Raw genomic sequence first — 6,221 nt, forward strand, 5'->3', positions numbered from 1 at the left:
CACACATATATATATACATATATATATATATATATATATAACCAAATAATAACATTAAAACAAACGGATACCTGAAAAACAATTAATAATTCTAAAGATTTAGATGAAGAAATGTTTGTTATATTTAAAAAATTTAGGAATTTACATGTGCAATTCTTCTTTGTACAGAAAATACTGTATCAATCTTTTAATAAAGATTTTTATTTTTAAATTTCTAAATTTTTAAAATACAACAAACACTTCTTTATTTAAATCTTCAGAATTATTTCAGATTGTCCTTTCAGAATCCGTCTACTCGAAAATTTAGCAGCGGTGAAATGACATCAGTATAGTCTCACGAAACAAACTTTGTATGGGCGACACGACTGTACTTTCAGTGAATATTTCCTCCTTTACTTTAACGTCAATGCATCGGATGTTTTCTCGTAAGTGGAGGAAAAAAGCACTCTGATGAGATTCAGCCGCGATTTTGTAAGAGCTTCCGTTTCCAGCCAGAGTGACGACGAGAACGTGACGAGTAATGTGATATATTTTATGTAAAGCGGCAAATCGATTTGAAAAAAAGCCGTAACGACATTTTTTAAACCGTCGTCGACCATTATGAGCGTTACGTCGCTCTAAAAAATAAGTTGCTCAAAGAAGAGGATATACGCTTAGTGTGCATAGTAACTTCTCTCTAACTAAATAATCAATTCAAGACCGAATAATCGGATTTTTGCATATTAGAAAATCGTAAATAAAAAAAGGTGTGTATACTTCGTCCGCTAAATAACATTACAGATAATAATAATTGTATACTCGACAAATAAAATTACTTTTGTATCCGTACACTGTTAAATCTATAGTGTCAAATTCAATCTTATTTTAGTTGCCACTGCTCCTACTTAATAAATAATTATTTTTACCCAAAACAATGAAGTTAAATAATTTAAAACAGTTCAAATTTAAATTTTGATTAAATTCCATTGTTTTATTTAAAAAATAGCTATATTGGTTTAGTTAAAAATAACTGTACATTTTAAGTGGGAGCAGTGGCAACTTAAATATGGTTAAATTTGACACTGTAGATTTAATAGTATATAACAGACGTTTCTGTTGTCCTTTAATGAAAAGCCAAAAAGTATCGACCACAAAAACACTCTAATTAATTATATAGTCATCAAAAGTTCGCTTCAATAACAATACGAATGCTACCCCAAGTCTAATAAAGCTCGAAAGTTTCTGAACGTTCTTCAGATTCGCCAACTTTCTTTCGTAGAGAGTAGTGGCGGCGGTTTCATAAAATCTGACGCGGAAAAATAGGACGATGCACAGAGCACCCAGCGCAAACGAGATAAACTTCGTCTGGTGCAAAATGAGCTTAAGCAAGCTGCTGTAAATTTTATCCCCGCACCCTCGTACGTAACTAGTAGTCCGCGAGAAACGTAAACGGTCGAAATGCTCCAGAAATCAGCATCCCTTAATTAAAATTTGCGGAAGTTTACAACGCTTACTAACATCCTAAAATATTTATATGCTTGCAATATTACGGTAATTGTTTCTAATTATATCTTCTAATAATTTATTCTTTTTATCATAATACGGATACATATATTATTTCTTATTATCATAATTACTTTTACGAAAAATGTTCTCAGTTGCCAAATATGTTTTCTGTAATCATTGATGAACTTCGTTTTTTCAGATAATCGATTATAAACTAAAAAGATTTTTATCAGATGCCAAGTTGTCATTATTTTTTGTATTATTAAAAGAATTTAAACAAATTAAAGAAATATACAAGAAAAAAGAAATATAGATTTTTAGTGATTACAAGTATTTATAGATCTCTTAGAATTTTTATTTTTAAAATTTACTATTACTTATTTAATTAATTAGATAGTATTATTTACTATTACTTATTTAATTAATTAGGCATTTGATATTAAAAATTTTTAAATCGTGAGAATGAAGGATTTCCAATTTTTATAATTTTCGTTAGGAGACAAGTGATCTTAAATTGATCAAAAAAGCTGGAAAGAATATTGATAGCGAAACAAATATTTGTGTATTTGTCAATTTGACAAACATTGTCTAATAGCAAATGCAAATTTTGCTTAGGAAATCGCAAATAAATTTTCTGTGTCACGCGAAATGTTACGACCTACGTTCTATCGCGTGTGACTGCACTTTTGCCCTTACGCTACTAAAATGTTACAATAATATATTTTGAATATACATTCTATAAGCACCTCTCTGCTTTATGTCTCTGTGAAAAATGAAATACAAAAACTTCGCGGCGTCGTGGAAACGAATTATTCCCACGCAAGCTTACCATATAATAAAGATGCAATAACAGAGATCGTTAAACCGTTAAATTGCGATGATTTTAAAACAACATTACGCTGCACATTATGCATTTACGTTCTTTATTGCATATAACTAATAGTATTAGCTATTTGAAAGTTAAAAAAAAGATGCGAGAAGGCCACAATGAATAAACCACTATTTTTTTAAGTTATAGTCCTAACTTCTTTTCCCTACAATCTTAACTGTGATTATATCGCTTTTTAAAAGTAAGAAGAATAAATAACAGAAAAATAAGTTGGTTTTTTGCATGAAAAAATTCATTACATCTTAATATTCATTATTTTTTAATAATTGACCATATCTCATTTTTCTCTCGCTCCTATTATGAGACTTTCGCGAAAGTTTACTTTTAATCAGATATATTTCCACAGCTAATCCCCAACTTTTCTCATATCTCATAATTTTTCTCGTGTGATCATATAAGATCATTATCTCGGGGCGCGAGATTTACGCGACCAAACGCCTACAATAGGAAATTTCACGAAATTAGTAGACGTTATTCACGGCGCTGTACGCTAACTATACGTGCTCCGCTTACACAGTTATCCGGCAGAGTCAATGTGGAATCTTCGTGATTCATTCGAACCGAATCGATTCAAGGAAGTGGCCTCGATAGCGAAATCGGGAGTTAAACTTCGCTTTACCGCTACTCCAGCGCATCCATTGTCGATCATTAGACGCGGCTAATAAAGTATTCCTTGCCATGCGCTGAGTTTCCAAAGAACCAACAGCAACTCCCGACGGATAATCGTGTTGGTGTGCAATAACGAACGCTGGCTGCTTCTTCACCACCGGCGACGTGTAACTTTCTGCATGCTGGGGAGATTATCATTCGAAAGAACAAAACGCCCAAGAAATTATATAATATATACGTGACCGAAAAATGAAGAAACTTAAATCCACGAAATATTTACTTGACAGTCGAGCAAATGAAAAAGATTATAAATCATTTGTAAGTTTCGTATTTTCATATAATGATTATCGAATCATTATGAATTTATCTACATTTTTTCGAAGAGACATAGATGTATCTCTTCGAAAATTAAATGAATATTTTATCGGGATCAGCAAGTCGAGCACGTGCAGGAATACAAACTAAGTGCATTACATTTTTAATCTCGTAGCTTTCCCTTATATCCCCGGGGCGTGGTGTTATCAAATACATTTACCTCTCCCCTTCCCTCCCCCCCCCTCCCCCCCCTCCCCGGTCCTACACTTAATCATCTCAATCGTGTCTGAGCAGCTGATACATCAAGAGGAGTGTCGCGAAATGAAGCCATCAAAGGGCGCCCTCTTCGCGAGCCCTATCAAACCGAAGTTTAAAGGTGAAACACGCCGGCGCATTTCGCCAGCGACAGCTTGCAGCTGCAGTCTGCGAAACCGCGCCGCTTTATGGATTAACGAGCGTCCGCACTTTCGCGAAGTTTCACGTAACACGGTCGCGAAGCGGCGGCGAGTTTCGCGCGCTTGGGAACGCGACGTGGAAGTTTTCGGTGTGAATGCGAGCACTTGCGGGGACGAATTTCTGATTAATTTCGCCGCGACGGATAACGAATGCGTATATCGTGCGACAACGCTATGACTGATAATGCTTGAAGTACGCTTACTTGAATTTAGTTAATATAACGCCGTTTTTTTCGAAACGAATAATTTTAGCTCTTTGAATATCAAACTTGAATGAAATTTGTGTATATGTTAAATCGAAGAGAAATAGCTCCTATTTGTCAGTTCAGGGCTACAAATGAAATAATAAAAAATAGATTTGTGCATAAAAATAGCGATCTATATAGAAGAGACAATACAGGAGATCCAATTTTTTACAATAATAAATTTATAAACTAATATATATAATATAATAATAAACTAATTTCTATCTGCATTATAAATAAAGCAAACTATAAATAATTATAATTATATTATAAATAATTATCTCATATTATAAAGCGAAGAAAGTAAGAATACGATTGTACGGCTTTTTTGCATTTTTTGCATAAAATAATTGCGTTAAAGTAAGTCAATAAAATGTAAAAATATATCTGTATGTAAAGTTTATAAATATTTGAAATATATTAGAATATTCATTACGTGACAAAATACCGTCTTTCTGTTTGTGTTTAAATAGTGAAAAAGAGGAAATTGTGTAAAATCCATTGCGAGTAAATGTACTTTTATCTTGATAGAAGCAAATGCGAATCCCTGCTGCTTTGCAGCATTACGAATTGGGCTTGAAGCCAGTTCATTTTAACAAAAACAGGGAACGCTCCTACACCATCTCCATTCACCACGTTTCTTTTTTGTTCTTTAGACTTCTCTTTAGTGCTAGACATCCATGACGTTCTTTTTCTAACGCGAAGTATCATTCTTTCAACGTGGTTTACCGACCTTTTGTTTCTTGACGTAAAATAATGTGTAGTAAAGTGAAGTAAACATTGCCTCTATAATGTAGGGACAATCATTATAGTAATCGATTCCTAAAAATAACTGAGAAAAATATCTCTGTTGAAATATTCAATGCAATTATATTTCTATTCCATTGAAACTTGGCTAATTTTCACTTGATTTTCTCTTGGCGGGAAATGCACTTAATGAAAAATTTCGATATCGGTACACAAAATTGTATATGAAAATATACACATATTTTTCAAAAATCACACAAATATATATTATAAAAAAATATATATACAAAAATAAATAAATAAATAAATATATATATATATATATATATATATAGACTTGTTTGATAATAAATTGTTTAATATGTATTTTCTCTCTTTTCCTTTCTTATAGTAAATATGCTAAAGAAATAACTATCTCTAAATCCGGACAAGATTTCCAACACAATTTTTTCTTATTTTCAACAACTTTCAACAACTTTTACATAAGTATAATGACTATTAAAAAATTCGAGAAGCACTTCTCTTTCGCACAAATATTTCTATCTACGTTTTCCTCGTAATTGTTTCTCAAGTATGTACCGTTTCCAACTACAAATACATTGATTCGCGAATTATGATAAGGAAGCTGATTAACCCTCCCAAAAATCCCCGTGATAAATCTACTCGCGCGAGTCCGTGAAAAAGAGATCTTAACTCCTGGGAACGTGCAGAGGGACGAGACAGGTGGTATGGTGGTATACGAACGGATTTCGGTGAACTTTAGGGTCCTTCGAAGGACTATAAATCGTTCGCGCTTCTCGATGTCCTTGCTCGAAATCGCTCTCCCGGTTCTTCTCTCTCTCTCTCTCTCTCTCTCTTTCTCTCAATAATAAATCTAAGTCTCTCGACACTTAGAGCCTCTCTCTTATACCTATTTCTTCTCTCTTTCGCAGATCGCGGTCAGCGCGTTGCCGAGCCTGAGTAGGTGACGTACGCCAGGACAACGACGACAACGGAGGAAACGACTCGACCGCGTAGGAGGGCGTGAGCCGGGGGCTTCTCGATCGGCTGTATCGATGGAGCCGTCCTGATGCAGACCGCGGAACTACGCGGGGTTCACCCGGCCTGGTCGTCGGACTAATTCCACCGGCGGGCCCTGGCGATTACACGGAGCAGCGACGAGCTCTCTCATCCCCGTCGACGGCAACAGACCCAGCCACTTCCACTTCCTCCACCCCACGTGGCCGCACCATCACCTGATAAGGTGAGCCTTTGTCGAAGCTGCATCGTTCGCACGTTTCTGGCGAACGCTCGTATAATATACACCAGTTAAAAAATGGCAGATTTGCTCCGACGTACAATGAGAAAAAAAAGTTGTTAAAATAACTAAATGCGTTTTGTTGACAGTTTTTCTTTGATTCAATTATATTATATATGTTTTTGAGTTAAACATACATCAATAACATGATACATCATTAGATCGGAAGAGCACACGTC

The 6,221-nt window shown here is 34.7% G+C and overlaps 1 protein-coding gene across 1 annotated transcript in view; it reads left to right on the plus strand.

Moving 5' to 3' along the window:
- Positions 1-6,221, plus strand: part of LOC105459174 (1-phosphatidylinositol 4,5-bisphosphate phosphodiesterase epsilon-1-like) — a 126,318-nt gene that overhangs the window by 82,235 nt on the left and 37,862 nt on the right. The window contains exon 4 of the mRNA XM_011704975.1: positions 5,678-5,988. The gene's annotated coding sequence lies outside the window, so the exon portion shown is untranslated. The remainder of the gene's footprint in view (positions 1-5,677; positions 5,989-6,221) is intronic.

This window comes from Wasmannia auropunctata, unplaced genomic scaffold, assembly GCF_000956235.1.
Source record: "Wasmannia auropunctata unplaced genomic scaffold, wasmannia.A_1.0 LD336101.1, whole genome shotgun sequence".
Taxonomy (NCBI): domain Eukaryota; kingdom Metazoa; phylum Arthropoda; class Insecta; order Hymenoptera; family Formicidae; genus Wasmannia; species Wasmannia auropunctata.